Source organism: Lithobates pipiens, unplaced genomic scaffold (assembly GCF_037356315.1).
Source record: "Lithobates pipiens isolate NorthernLeopardFrog02 unplaced genomic scaffold, aLitPip1_a1.2 Scaffold_27, whole genome shotgun sequence".
NCBI classification, from domain to species: Eukaryota; Metazoa; Chordata; class Amphibia; order Anura; family Ranidae; genus Lithobates; species Lithobates pipiens.
Window position 1 is genome coordinate 166,876,767 of NW_027507788.1, and position 12,580 is coordinate 166,889,346.

Here is a 12,580-nt window from a genome sequence, read left to right on the forward strand (position 1 = left end):
AATGTTTTAAAGTTTTTTTTTTTTTTTTTTCTTGTATGTTCACCTATATCTGCACATTATAGGAGTGTAGAAATCACAGGGCCTCATAGAAAAGTATTAATTAAGCACCAACCAGCCAAAAAAAATCTAATTGATTCATGGTAACGGCCCCCTTTCCGTGTCTACTCCGCTTAGCTGCCTGGGCTGCTATGGATCATGGTACCCCCTATTATTGGTATTTTGCATCATTTTGTATCCTGTGCTTTATAGGACTTTGACTGCTATATAATTGTGTTACATTATAGGTGTACCGTGAAATTAAACCATTGCCAAAAAACAGAAGAGCTGTACCTTATTAATCATCGCAATAGGTTATACGATGCATGCACCTATGCCATCCTGTGTACACACAATTCAAAGGTTGTAATTATGTATTTACGACTTATCATATTTATAGGTAAATGTATCTATTGCAGCTTAACAGACCTTAGGTGGGGTGGCTCTATTAGTTTTCTTTTTTTCCTTGATTTTCAGCTGCTGATCCTGCCAGTAAAACACACGGGGAGATTTAAAACTGGAGAGTGCAAAATCTAGTGCAGCCAAGCATAGATCACAACTGCCTTCCAGGTTTTGTTGTCAAAGCTGAAGTTGGAAGCTTATTGGCTACCATGCACAGCTGCACCAGATTGTGAGCACTCCAGTTTCAGTAAATCTCCCCCTTCCTGTCCTAGATTGACAAAACTCTACCTGTATGTATAGGGCAGTGTAGCCAACCTTGGACAATGTCACCATGTGGAGGGGGTAGTGTTAGATGGACTAGTAGATTTAAGGTGACCATATACCATACAATCTGATTGTACAATATTTTTAGGTCTACCAGCTACTATTTAGTGAGGATGAGCTCAGGCGTGCTCACAACTAGTACATGCAGAGCCTGCCAGGAAGTCGGCACTGCACAGCGCTAATCACAGGCAGTGAAACATTCCTCGATCTCTGCAGCTGCGCATCGGAAAAATGTCTCTCTGCCTGCGATTAGCGATGTGCAGTACCAACTTGCAGGCGGGCTCTGCACATGCTAGTTGCAAACGCGCCTGAGCTCATCCTTACAATGTAGCAGTGGCGGCCCGTCCATAGGGGGCGCGTGGGCGATGCCCCCCCCCCCCCCCCCCAGGCAGTCAGTCACCAAAAAAAATGAAAAAAAGTGCTTAAGTGCACTGTGTTCGAGTGCCGGACACAGTGCACTATGAGAAGCGCCACCTCAATGCAATCACAAGATTACAGACACGGCGCTTCATTTGCAGGGTTTTAACCCGCCTTGTGGCGCATCCGCCCAGTGCCTATAGGATTACTATAGCTGTGTGCTTTGAGTGACAGACTAGTTAGTATGTCACTTCCGGATTTCCCCTGTATCAGACCAGTGCGCCCGAGCGGAGGAGCGGATTCCTTCACTTGCCTCTGTCAGAGACGAAACAACAAGCACCTAGTAGGAAATCCATAGGAGGGGGGCAAAGCAGAATAATTCCACTGACACTGCCAAACCGAGACACAGCCAGTGGAGATATTAGAATCATTGATGATCACACAAGGCTGGTCTCCTTATTTCTACAGGACAGATGGAGGGGGAGGTTTCACACGGGCTGTGTGTTTAACAAGTGCTGATCGTCAGTGCTTCTATTATCTCCACTGGTGTTGCTCTGTCTCGGTTTGGCAGTGTCAGTGGAGGCTCTTGTTAAACACACAGCCCATCCTGTATATATAAGGAGAGCAGCCTTGTGTGACTGACTACACACCGAGATAAGACATCCTTCAAAGCCAGTGTATGGGGCAGAGGAGGAGTCACAGCTGCCTGTCACTAGCCATGGATTCCTGCTCAGGACAGAGCCTCATTAACAGACATGTAAGTCCTCATCACTGATATGTGTGTGTCCATCCATCCATCTCACTCACTGTCCATCCATCCATCCCACTCACTGTCCATCCATCCATCCCACTCACTGTCCATCCATCCATCCATCCCACTCACTGTCCATCCATCCATCCCACTCACTGTCCATCCATCCATCCCACGCACTGTCCATCCATCCATCTCACTCACTCACTGTCCATCCATCCATCTCACTCACTCACTGTCCATCCATCCATCTCACTGTCCATCCATCCATCCATCTCACTCACTGTCCATCCCACTCACTGTCCATCCATCCATCTCACTCACTGTCCATCCATCCCACTCACTGTCCATCCATCCCACTCACTGTCCATCCATCCATCCATCCCACTCACTGTCCATCCATTCATCTCACTCACTGTCCGTCCATCCATTCATCTCACTCACTGTCCGTCCATCCATCCATCCCACTCACTCACTGTCCGTCCATCCATCCATCCCACTCACTCACTGTCCGTCCATCCATCCATCCATCCCACTCACTCATCCATCTATCCCACCCACTTTCCATCCATCCCACCCACTGTCCATCCATCCCACCCACTGTCCATCCATCCCACTCACTGTCCATCCATCCCACTCACTGTCCATCCATCCCACTCACTGTCCATCCATCCCACTCACTGTCCATCCATCCCACTCACTCACTGTCCATCCATCCCACTCACTCACTATCCATCCATCCATCCATCCATCCATCCCACTCACTCACTCACTATCCATCCATCCCACCCACTGTCCATCCATCCCACTCACTCACTCACTGTCCATCCATCCCACTCACTCATTGTCCATCCATCCATCCCACCCACTGTCCATCTATCCCACCCACTGGCCATCCATCCCACCCACTGTCCATCCATCCAACTCACTCACTGTCCATCCATGCTACTCACTGTCCATCCACCCCACTCACTCACTGTCCATCCATCCCACTCACTCACTGTCCATCCATCCCACTCACTATCCATCCCACTCACTCACTGTCCATCTATCCCACTCACTCACTGTCCATCCATCCCACTCACTCACTGTCCATCCATCCCACTCACTCACTGTCCATCCATCCCACTCACTCACTGTCCATCCATCCCACTCACTATCCATCCATCCCACCCACTGTCCATCCATCCCACTCACTGTCCATCCATCCCACTCACTGTCCATCCATCCCACTCACTCATTGTCCATCCATCCATCCCACCCACTGTCCATCTGTCCATCCATCCCACCCACTGTCCATCCATCCCACTCACTCATTGTCCATCCATCCATCCCACCCACTGGCCATCCATCCCACCCACTGTCCGTCCATCCAACTCACTCACTGTCCATCCATGCTACTCACTGTCCATCCATGCTACTCACTGTCCATCCATCCCACTCACTCACTGTCCATCCATCCCACTCACTCAATCTCCATCCATCCCACTCACTATCCATCCCACTCACTCACTGTCCATCTATCCCACTCACTCACTGTCCATCCATCCCACTCCCTCACTGTCCATCCATCCCACTCACTCACTCACTATCCATCCATCCCACCCACTATCCATCCCACCCACTGTCCATCCATCCCACTCATTGTCCATCCATCCATCCCACCCACTGTCCATCTGTCCATCCATCCCACTCACTCATTGTCCATCCATCCCACTCACTCACTGTCCATCCATGCTACTCACTGTCCATCCATGCTACTCACTGTCCATCCACCCCACTCACTCACTGTCCATCCACCCCACTCACTCACTGTCCATCCACCCCACTCACTCACTGTCCATCCACCCCACTCACTCACTGTCCATCCATCCCACTCACTCACTGTCCATCCATCCCACTCACTATCCATCCATCCCACTCACTCACTGTCCATCCATCCCACTCACTCACTGTCATCCATCTTATTCACTATCCATCCATCCATCCCACTCACTGTCCATCCATCCCACTCACTCAATCGCTGTCCATCCATCCCTCCCACTCACTGTCCATCCATCCCACTCACTCACTGTCCATCCATCCCACTCACTCACTGTCCATCCATCCCACTCACTCACTGTCCATCCATCCCACTCACTATCCATCCATCCCACTCACTCACTGTCCATCCATCCCACTCACTCACTGTCATCCATCTCATTCACTATCCATCCATCCCACTCACTCACTGTCCATCCATCCCACTCACTCACTGTCCATCCATCCCACTCACTCACTGTCCATCCATCCCACTCACTCACTGTCCATCCATCCCACTCACTCACTGTCCACCCATCCCACTCACTCACTGTCCATCCATCCCATTCACTATCCATCCATCCATCCATCCCACTCACTGTCCATCCATCCCACTCACTCAATCGCTGTCCATCCATCCCTCCCACTCACTGTCCATCCATCCCTCCCACTCACTGTCCATCCATCCCTCCCACTTACTGTCCATCCATCCCTCCCACTCACTGTCCATCCATTCCTCCCACTCACTGTCCATCCATCCCACTCACTCAGTGTCTATCCATCCAACTCAGTGTCCATCCATCCTGCTCAGTGTCCATCCATCCATCCTGCTCAGTGTCCATCCATCCATCCCGCTCAGTGTCCATCCATCCATCCATCCCCTCCCACCAAGTATCCATCCCTCCCTCCCTCCAGTATCTATTTATCTATCCATCCCTCCCTCCCACCAAGTGTCTATCCATCCCTTCCTCCCACCCAGTATCTATCCATCCACCCATCCCTCCCTCCCACCCAGTATCTATCCATCCACCCTTCCATCCCCCCACCCAGTGTCTATCTATCCACGTGTCCATTTATCTAATTTCTCTGTCTATTTATCCAACTATCTGTAGGCCCTATTGAGGGTGAGTGAGTGACCAGCGGGGGGGTCGCCAGGGTGGGGGTCCAAACTGGTTCGGGCATTCTTTGCGCCCCCCCCCCAAAAAAATGGATCACCAGCCGCCACTGCAATGTAGTACAAGGGCCTGCTTGATTTATATACCAATATACAAAGGGTTGTTCCGTTCTATCCTTCTTTTTTTTAAGGCAGTTATACGTTTTTTATTTACTTTTGGGATAAGTTTGTACATAACTGAATAAAAGCTGATTGTTGTAAGTAACCATGCCAGTGGTAATTGGTGTGTCTTAGCTCTGTGTTTGGCAATTTTACTGGTTACTTTTGTCTGTTAAAGTGGATCTTCATCCTGAAGTGCATGTTGGGCTGATCTCAAATGCAATGTCTGTGTTTTTTTTTTTTTTTAAACAGCTTTATTTGTGCTGCAGCACTTCCGCAATTCTCGCCTAGGTGAGTTTTGCTCCCCACCCCCTGCACGTGTGCAGGTTTGCCACAGCGCTTGGGCATTTGTGTGGACAGGAAAGTGTGAAAACTGCCCATGCTTTGCTTGGTAAACTGACTGTGCGGTTGCAGATGTATCACTGGGCTCTGCCATGACCCGAAGGCTGATCAGCGCTGGTGGGTCACATTTCTGCATGCGCCATACTAAGCACACTCAAGTTCCACTTGGAAGTTTAAAAATAACAGATTTGCTAACAGGATCAAGAGGAATAAAACATGATATTAGGGAACTCGGAAAAACCCTAACATATGTCTTCTTTTTTTTTTTTTTTCCCTTCAAAGTTTCAAAGGTGTTCTTTTTAAATTTCCACTTTAACTGCACGTTGGTGCACACCCAAACACATGCTGAGCATCATATTGAAATAGACATATTTGGTTCTAGTTTACTCAGCTTTACTTTGTGTGGTCTGTATAATTGCAAATGATGATCAGTGGAGTTCTTTCAACTGAAAATCCTCCCTAGAATATCAATAGTTAAACTGTGAGCGTGTTGTTGTGGTATTTTTTTCATTTAACAGTAATGAGCTCTTTCTTACTAATGGATATATATTTTGGGTGGACAGAGAAAATTTTAAATGGCATTGAGGCTATGTGAAAAATTGAATTTCTTTTCTATAGAATATTACCTTTCATATGGGATGTATGGGTACATCCATACAATACTCGTCACATTCATGTAACTGCAATCAATGTATTCACTTTAATCCACTTGTCTGGCCTCCCTCCCACACACTCCTCGCCCTGTGCTGAATGCCTGGGTACTTACCCATCTAGCGAGCTATTGTGTGCCAAACAGGTCAATGTTCCAAACCTCTTTACTGTCTACTGTGACAGTGGAGCACAGAACTGCACTTCTCTTTCTGGTACACACATGAAAGGCTTGAGAACATTTTGTTTATGTGGAAATAGAAAATCAAAGACCCAGCAAGCTTGCAAACACAAACTCCGAGACTCCCTGTAGGTCTCTCACCTTCCAAAGATATACAAACTTCTTATGTAGACATTTTTCACAATATCCAATAGGTGACTGTGTTTTTACTATTACACCTATACAGTCTATTTCCGAATTTATGGACTACAACAGATTTATCAATCTGTGTGACACAGGAGTGTTGTGGATACACAGACTTGGTACACTTTACTCAGATGGTTTAAATGGAAGTATTGGCCTATTGCAATCAAAGAAAAAGATTATATTGAAGTCCAGTGAGGAAAAAAAACTATTGATCCCCTGCAGATTTTGTACGTTTGCCCACTGACAAAGAAATGATCAGTCTATCATTTTAATGGTAGGTTTATTTTAACGGGGAGACAGAATAACAACAAAAATATACAGAAAGCGCATTTCAGAAAAGTTATAAATTGATTTGCATTTTAATGAGTGAAATAAGTATCAATCAGCAAGATGTTGGGCTCCCAAGTGTCTTCTATACAGGTAACAAGCTGATGAAGAAGAGGAATCTGGACAGCCGCACTCCGATATAAGCCTTTATTGTAACAGGTAGTCAAATTTCATGTAACAGCAGAAGCAGGGTAGGACAGCTGACACGTTTCACATCATCATCATTGCTTAATCATAGCTAAATGACCAGATATTTTTTAAGCAAATATATACTAAGTCAAAATATATCACATGATGCATTTAATGATATTGAAGGTTTATAGTATTGATTACTTTATTTAATTTTTATATTTTTTCTTTATTATTTATTACTTCGCTTGTGTGGTCCATCACCATGTTTTCCAAGGGCTTTGTATGTTTGTCCTTATTTGCTTTGTCCACAGCTGTTTGCATTTGAATTAGGACATTGGAAATTAAAGATTAATTCCTCAATTAATCATAAAAAAATTTTGATCGATAAAAATTCTTTTGATCGGTACTCGCCTCTCCTCCGGCTTCAGAGATCCAGTGATGTCACGAACATCGATGTCACCGAACTCCTCCCCCTTCCCCAAGTGCCTCCATCTGCTAACGAAGGGAAGGGGGGGGGAGTCTGGTGGCATTGAAGCTCTGAACGTAACGTATATGGGGGAGGAGCTATGCATGACATCACCCGCTGCTGCCCTACGGAACTAACACAATTGTCGGCTTTACATGCTGTGTTTTTATCATCTTTATGTGAGTAGTTTGTGTTTGAACACAAAAATTAAAGCTTATACTTAAGTGGTGAGCACTTAGATCTTTTCTTTCTACCCATGAACTGGCGTCCTTGCTAAGATCTAAGGAGACGTGAGAGAAGTTTATGGCCTGTGTTAATCCTTTTGATACCCGCTTACATGACCACCTGTTTGCACAGGGGTCCATGCCATAAGGTGAGAGTGATTAGTTAGACCGGAGGTGGAGGGATTGTCGCGCTACTGTGGAAAAAAAAATTACTTACATAAGTGCTACAGTTTGAATTTAAAACGTATTTGTGTGAACTGTGAAGGTAAGTCATGGATTGGGGAAACTAACTAGTGTCGGGTGATTGTATATAGTGTATACCACATTTACCGCTGACTAATGCAGAGTTGCAATGCAAGGAGATCTGCTAAAAGTAGTTGCATCTGTATGTGCGTTATAATTAATCGAAATTAGTTGAAAAATCGATTAATCGAACACGGAAAATTTAATCAGTAACCACCCTAAATTGAATATAATTAAATGCATCATGTGATATATTTTGCATATTTTTTTTATTTATATTTACAACTTCACTGCATCAAAGGAACAATGGACAGGGCTATGTACTGTCAAATCTTGGGTAAAAACCTCCATCCCTCAGCCAGGGCATTGAAAATGGGTCATGGATGGGTATTCCCATTGTCTCATGACAATGACCCAAAACACACGGCCAAGGCAACAAAATAGTGGCCCCAGAAGAAGCTCATTAAGGTCCCGGAGTGGCCTAGCCAGTCTCCAGACCTCGATCCCATAGAAAATATGTGAAGGGAGCTAAGGTTCGAGTTACCAAACGTCACCTTTGAAAACCTAAAGGACTTGGAAAGGATCTGCAAAGAGCAGTGGGACAAAAAAATTCCTGAGATGTGTGCAAACCTGGTGGCCAACTACAGGAAACATCTGACTTCTGTGATTGCCAACAAGGGTTTTGCCACCAAGTACTAAGTCATGTTTTGTGAAGGGGTCAAATACTTAGTTCACTCATTAAAATGCATATCAATTTATAACTTTTTAAAATGCGTTTATTTTTTTTATTTGCTGTTATTCTGTCTCTCACTTAAAATAAACCTACCTATAAAATTATAGACTGAGAATTTCTTTGTCAGTGGGCAAACGTACAAAATCAGCAGGGGATCAAATACATTTTTCCCTCACTGTAATTCTCATTTGGGGAATACATATGTAGAACAATATACAGGAAATTTCATTAGATCAATGTTATTCTATTTAAACCTTGTATTATTACTGTGGGATATAGTGTACTGTCCTATATTAGTTTTTTTTATTTGTATCTATGATCATCTTGAGTAAAACATATTACAGTAGCCCGTTCTAATGTGTTAGGAACAAATGGATGCCACATTGTTTGATGGAAATGAAAATCCACCTATAGAGGGCTAAATTCTAAATGTGAAAAAATTATACAGCAAGCTAGTTCATTTTGCTGAGTTTTTATTGCAGCAACTCAAAGTGGTACTCAGTAGTTTGTATGGCCCTCACATGCTTGTATGCATGCCTGATGGAGTTGGAATGCCCCTAATGAGACGACAGATGGTGTCCTGGGGTATTTCCTCCCAGATCTGGACCAGGGCATCACTGAGCTCCTGAACAGACTGAGGGGCAACCTGGCGGTGTCAGATGGACCGAAACATAATGTCCCAGAGGTGTTTTTTTTTTTTTTTTTTATTTATAACTGGAAAAGAGGACCAACCAGGCCACAACATGGATACAGACAAAATAACACACCATACAGGCACAGTCCAGAGCAATACAAAGAAAAAAAAAGGAAACAAATCACATAACAAAGTATCGATAGAAGTATGCCCTGGGACCTATAGTCCATGACCAGTTGTCCCGGCTCGGCGGGGCCTCCCCCCATTTTTTTTTGGATATATAGAAAACAGTAAGAGCTTGTAGTAAGCCCTGGAGTTCTAAGAGAAGCCAGAATAGAAAAGGAGTGGAGAACGAAGAAAAGAAAAAAGAAAAGAAAGGGAAAAAAAAAAAAGGGGGGGGGGGGTGGGGGTGCATGAGAGAGAAGGGCGGGGGAAGGGTAAGGGAAGAGGGGAAGGGGAACTCACGAACATGGGTGTCCTGTTTATGCTCGAAGAAGGCAGCCCATCTCCATGGTTCAGCCTGCTGCTAGTGGCCTCACGGAGGGGTACCAATGGACCCTCTAAGAGCCTGCCCCTCTTGCGAGTATTTAAACATATTCCAGAGCTGCCATGTTTTGGAGTACAACGCTTGTCTATGCTGACTCGTCAAGATCAGGTCTTCCATCTTATTAATATCTTCCACTTTCCTAATCCAGATATCTAGAGTCGGCGGAAGCTGAGACTTCCAGAGAAGGGGGATACAAGCCTTTGCCGCATCCACCAGATGCCGAACTAAAGATTTTTTGTAGGAGCGTGTAGGTATATCGGTTGCATGCAATAGAAAAAAAGCTGGGTCATTAGGGATATTGTGATCAGTAAACTTCTGTGTGATTCGGCGCACCTCCCCCCAGAAATACTGAAGTCTGGGGCAGGACCAGAAGATATGCAGCAGCGTACCTCTGTCCTCCCGGAAACGCCAGCACACCTCTGCCACCTCCGGGAAGAACTTGTGCAGCACCTCCGGGGTTCTGTACCAGCGCGTGAGAAGTTTGTAATTCGTCTCCTGTATCTTGGTACAGATGGACGATTTGTGTGTAAACGTGACAATTTTCTGTTTCTGGTGGTCCGTGAAATTGCACTGTAATTCCCTCTCCCCTTTAGAAAGGCTGGGGAGTTGGTAGTCCGTCGGTGGTGCATTCAGTATCGTGTAAGTCAAGGTCAGGGTATGAGCCACTGCCCCCGTCCCAGAACACAGTTCCTCCATAGTCGTGCAGGGTGAATCCCCGGCGTTGGGTGGCGTCAGGGTATCTAAAAAATGGCGCAATTGGGCCGCTCTCAAAAAGTCTAGGCGATAATATCCAGTCGGGTCTGTCAGTTCCGCAGTCGTTCTCCACCTGCCCGCAATGCTGAAATGTGCCGCCCTAGAAATCCCCAATTCCCACAGGGCTCGGAACACTATGTCATTCGTACCAGGAACGAAGCGGGGGCTATCCAGGATTGGGCGTAGCGGTGAATTTCGAGGGAATACGGGAGCCCGGGACGACAGCCGCCCACATATCTTAACAGTGGTGCCTATGAGCGGATGGCGTTTAATGGCCAGCGGCACCTCATCATAGCACCACGGTACAACCCGTAGAAGAATTTCGCTCTGGGCTTGCTCAATTTGCGTCCAGAGTTTAACCTTCTCATGGCGGCACCAATCAACCAGTCTGCCGAGGTGAATCGCCTTGTAATAGGTGTGGACATCCGGCATTGCCAGACCCCCGCATCGCTTTGGAAGTGACAGTATCTTGCTATGTATTCTGGGTTTCTTCCCAGCCCAAAGGAACGAGATAAATGCGGAGCGTATTTGGGTGAAGTAGGATGTTGGAATCTGTATCGGGAGTGCTTGGAGTAAATAGAGAAATTTCGGGAGTATCATCATTTTAAGAATGTTACAGCGGCCAATCCACGAGTGCAGACCGCTGTTCCATTGGTTCAGCAAGGCTCTAATTTTGTGAAATAGGGGCGGAAAGTTAAGCTGGAAGAGACGGTTTAGTCTTGAAGGGATATAGGCGCCCAGGTATTTCAGGGCCCCATCTGTCCACTTCAAAGTAAAACGAGTTTGTAAAGTCGCCAGCTGTGGCGCAGGTATACCTATGCCCATAGCCTCCGACTTGCCGAAATTTATACGGAGATTGGAGATTTGCCATAAACGTCGAATTCGCGCATTAAATTAGGGAGTGAAAGGGACGGGCTGGCCAATGTAAACATCAAATCATCCGCGTATGCCGAGACTTTGTACTGTGTTCCCATCGTTCCGATCCCGATAATGTCTGGGTTGTTCCTAACGTGACATAGAAACAGTTCCAGGGTCAGAGCAAACAGCAGGGGAGAAAGTGGACACCCCTGCCTGGTCCCATTGGCAATCCCAAATGAGTCCGATAAAACGCCGTTCGCTCTGACCCTGGCCGTCGGGTTAGAGTACACCGCGGAGATCCAATGCATCATCCTGTTACCTAGACCTATATACTCCAACGTGGAGAACATAAATTGCCAGCTCACTCGGTCGAACGCTTTTTCAGCGTCCGTCCCAAGGAACACGCACGGAATGCATTTATCGTTTGCCATATGGAGCAAGTTCAGGACCTTAGTAGTATTGTCCCTCGCTTCTCTGGTTGGAACAAAGCCGACCTGATCCAAGTGGATCAGATACGGCAAATGTCTCTGTAGTCTAATAGCTAAAATTTTCGTAAATAGTTTTAAGTCCGTGTTCAGTAAGGAGATGGGACGATAGCTCCCGCACTGTGACAAGTCCTTACCTTCTTTTGGTATTACCGATATCTGGGCCTGTAACGTGGAATCATGCAAGCGTGAGCCCGTGCTCAGGACATTAAATAGGTTAACCATATGGGTACCTAGAGAAGGGAGTAGGGTCTTATAATATGCGGCAGTGAGACCGTCCGGGCCAGGTGCCTTACCCGATTTGGTAGCGCCTAGTGCCGTCTGAAGTTCTGGTAAGGTGATGGGCACTTCTAGCAATTCTATATCCGCTGTCGGTAGGGTTGGCATTAGGGAGGCAGCTATGTATCGAGAGGTATCATTCGTGGAGGGCGGGGGCGTGTTCAGGTTATACAGGGAATCATAGAACGTTCTAAATTCCTGCGAAATTTTTTGGGGCAAAGAAACTTTCTGACCTCGTGGAGAGGTTAGGTGCGGTATATAGGAAGCTAACTTCTGTTCCTTTAGGGTACGAGCCAGAAACCTCCCGCATTTATCTCCCGATTCATACATTTTTTTTCCGGGAGAGTTGAATCATTGCCTTAGCCTTGAAATGAAGTAGGTCGGTGACCTGTCTGCGAGCGGTGTCAAGCTCCGCACCCAGTTGCGGAGTGGGGGCGTGTTTGTGCCGCAACTCGAGAGTCCGCACTTGATGTAGCAACGTCTCCAGCCGCGCCATCCTTTGCTTGTGTATCCTAGAGCCATGTTTGATAAGTACTCCGCGGATCACGGCCTTGTGCGCTTCCCACACCACCCCGGGGTCGCTCCCTGTAGTCGAGTTA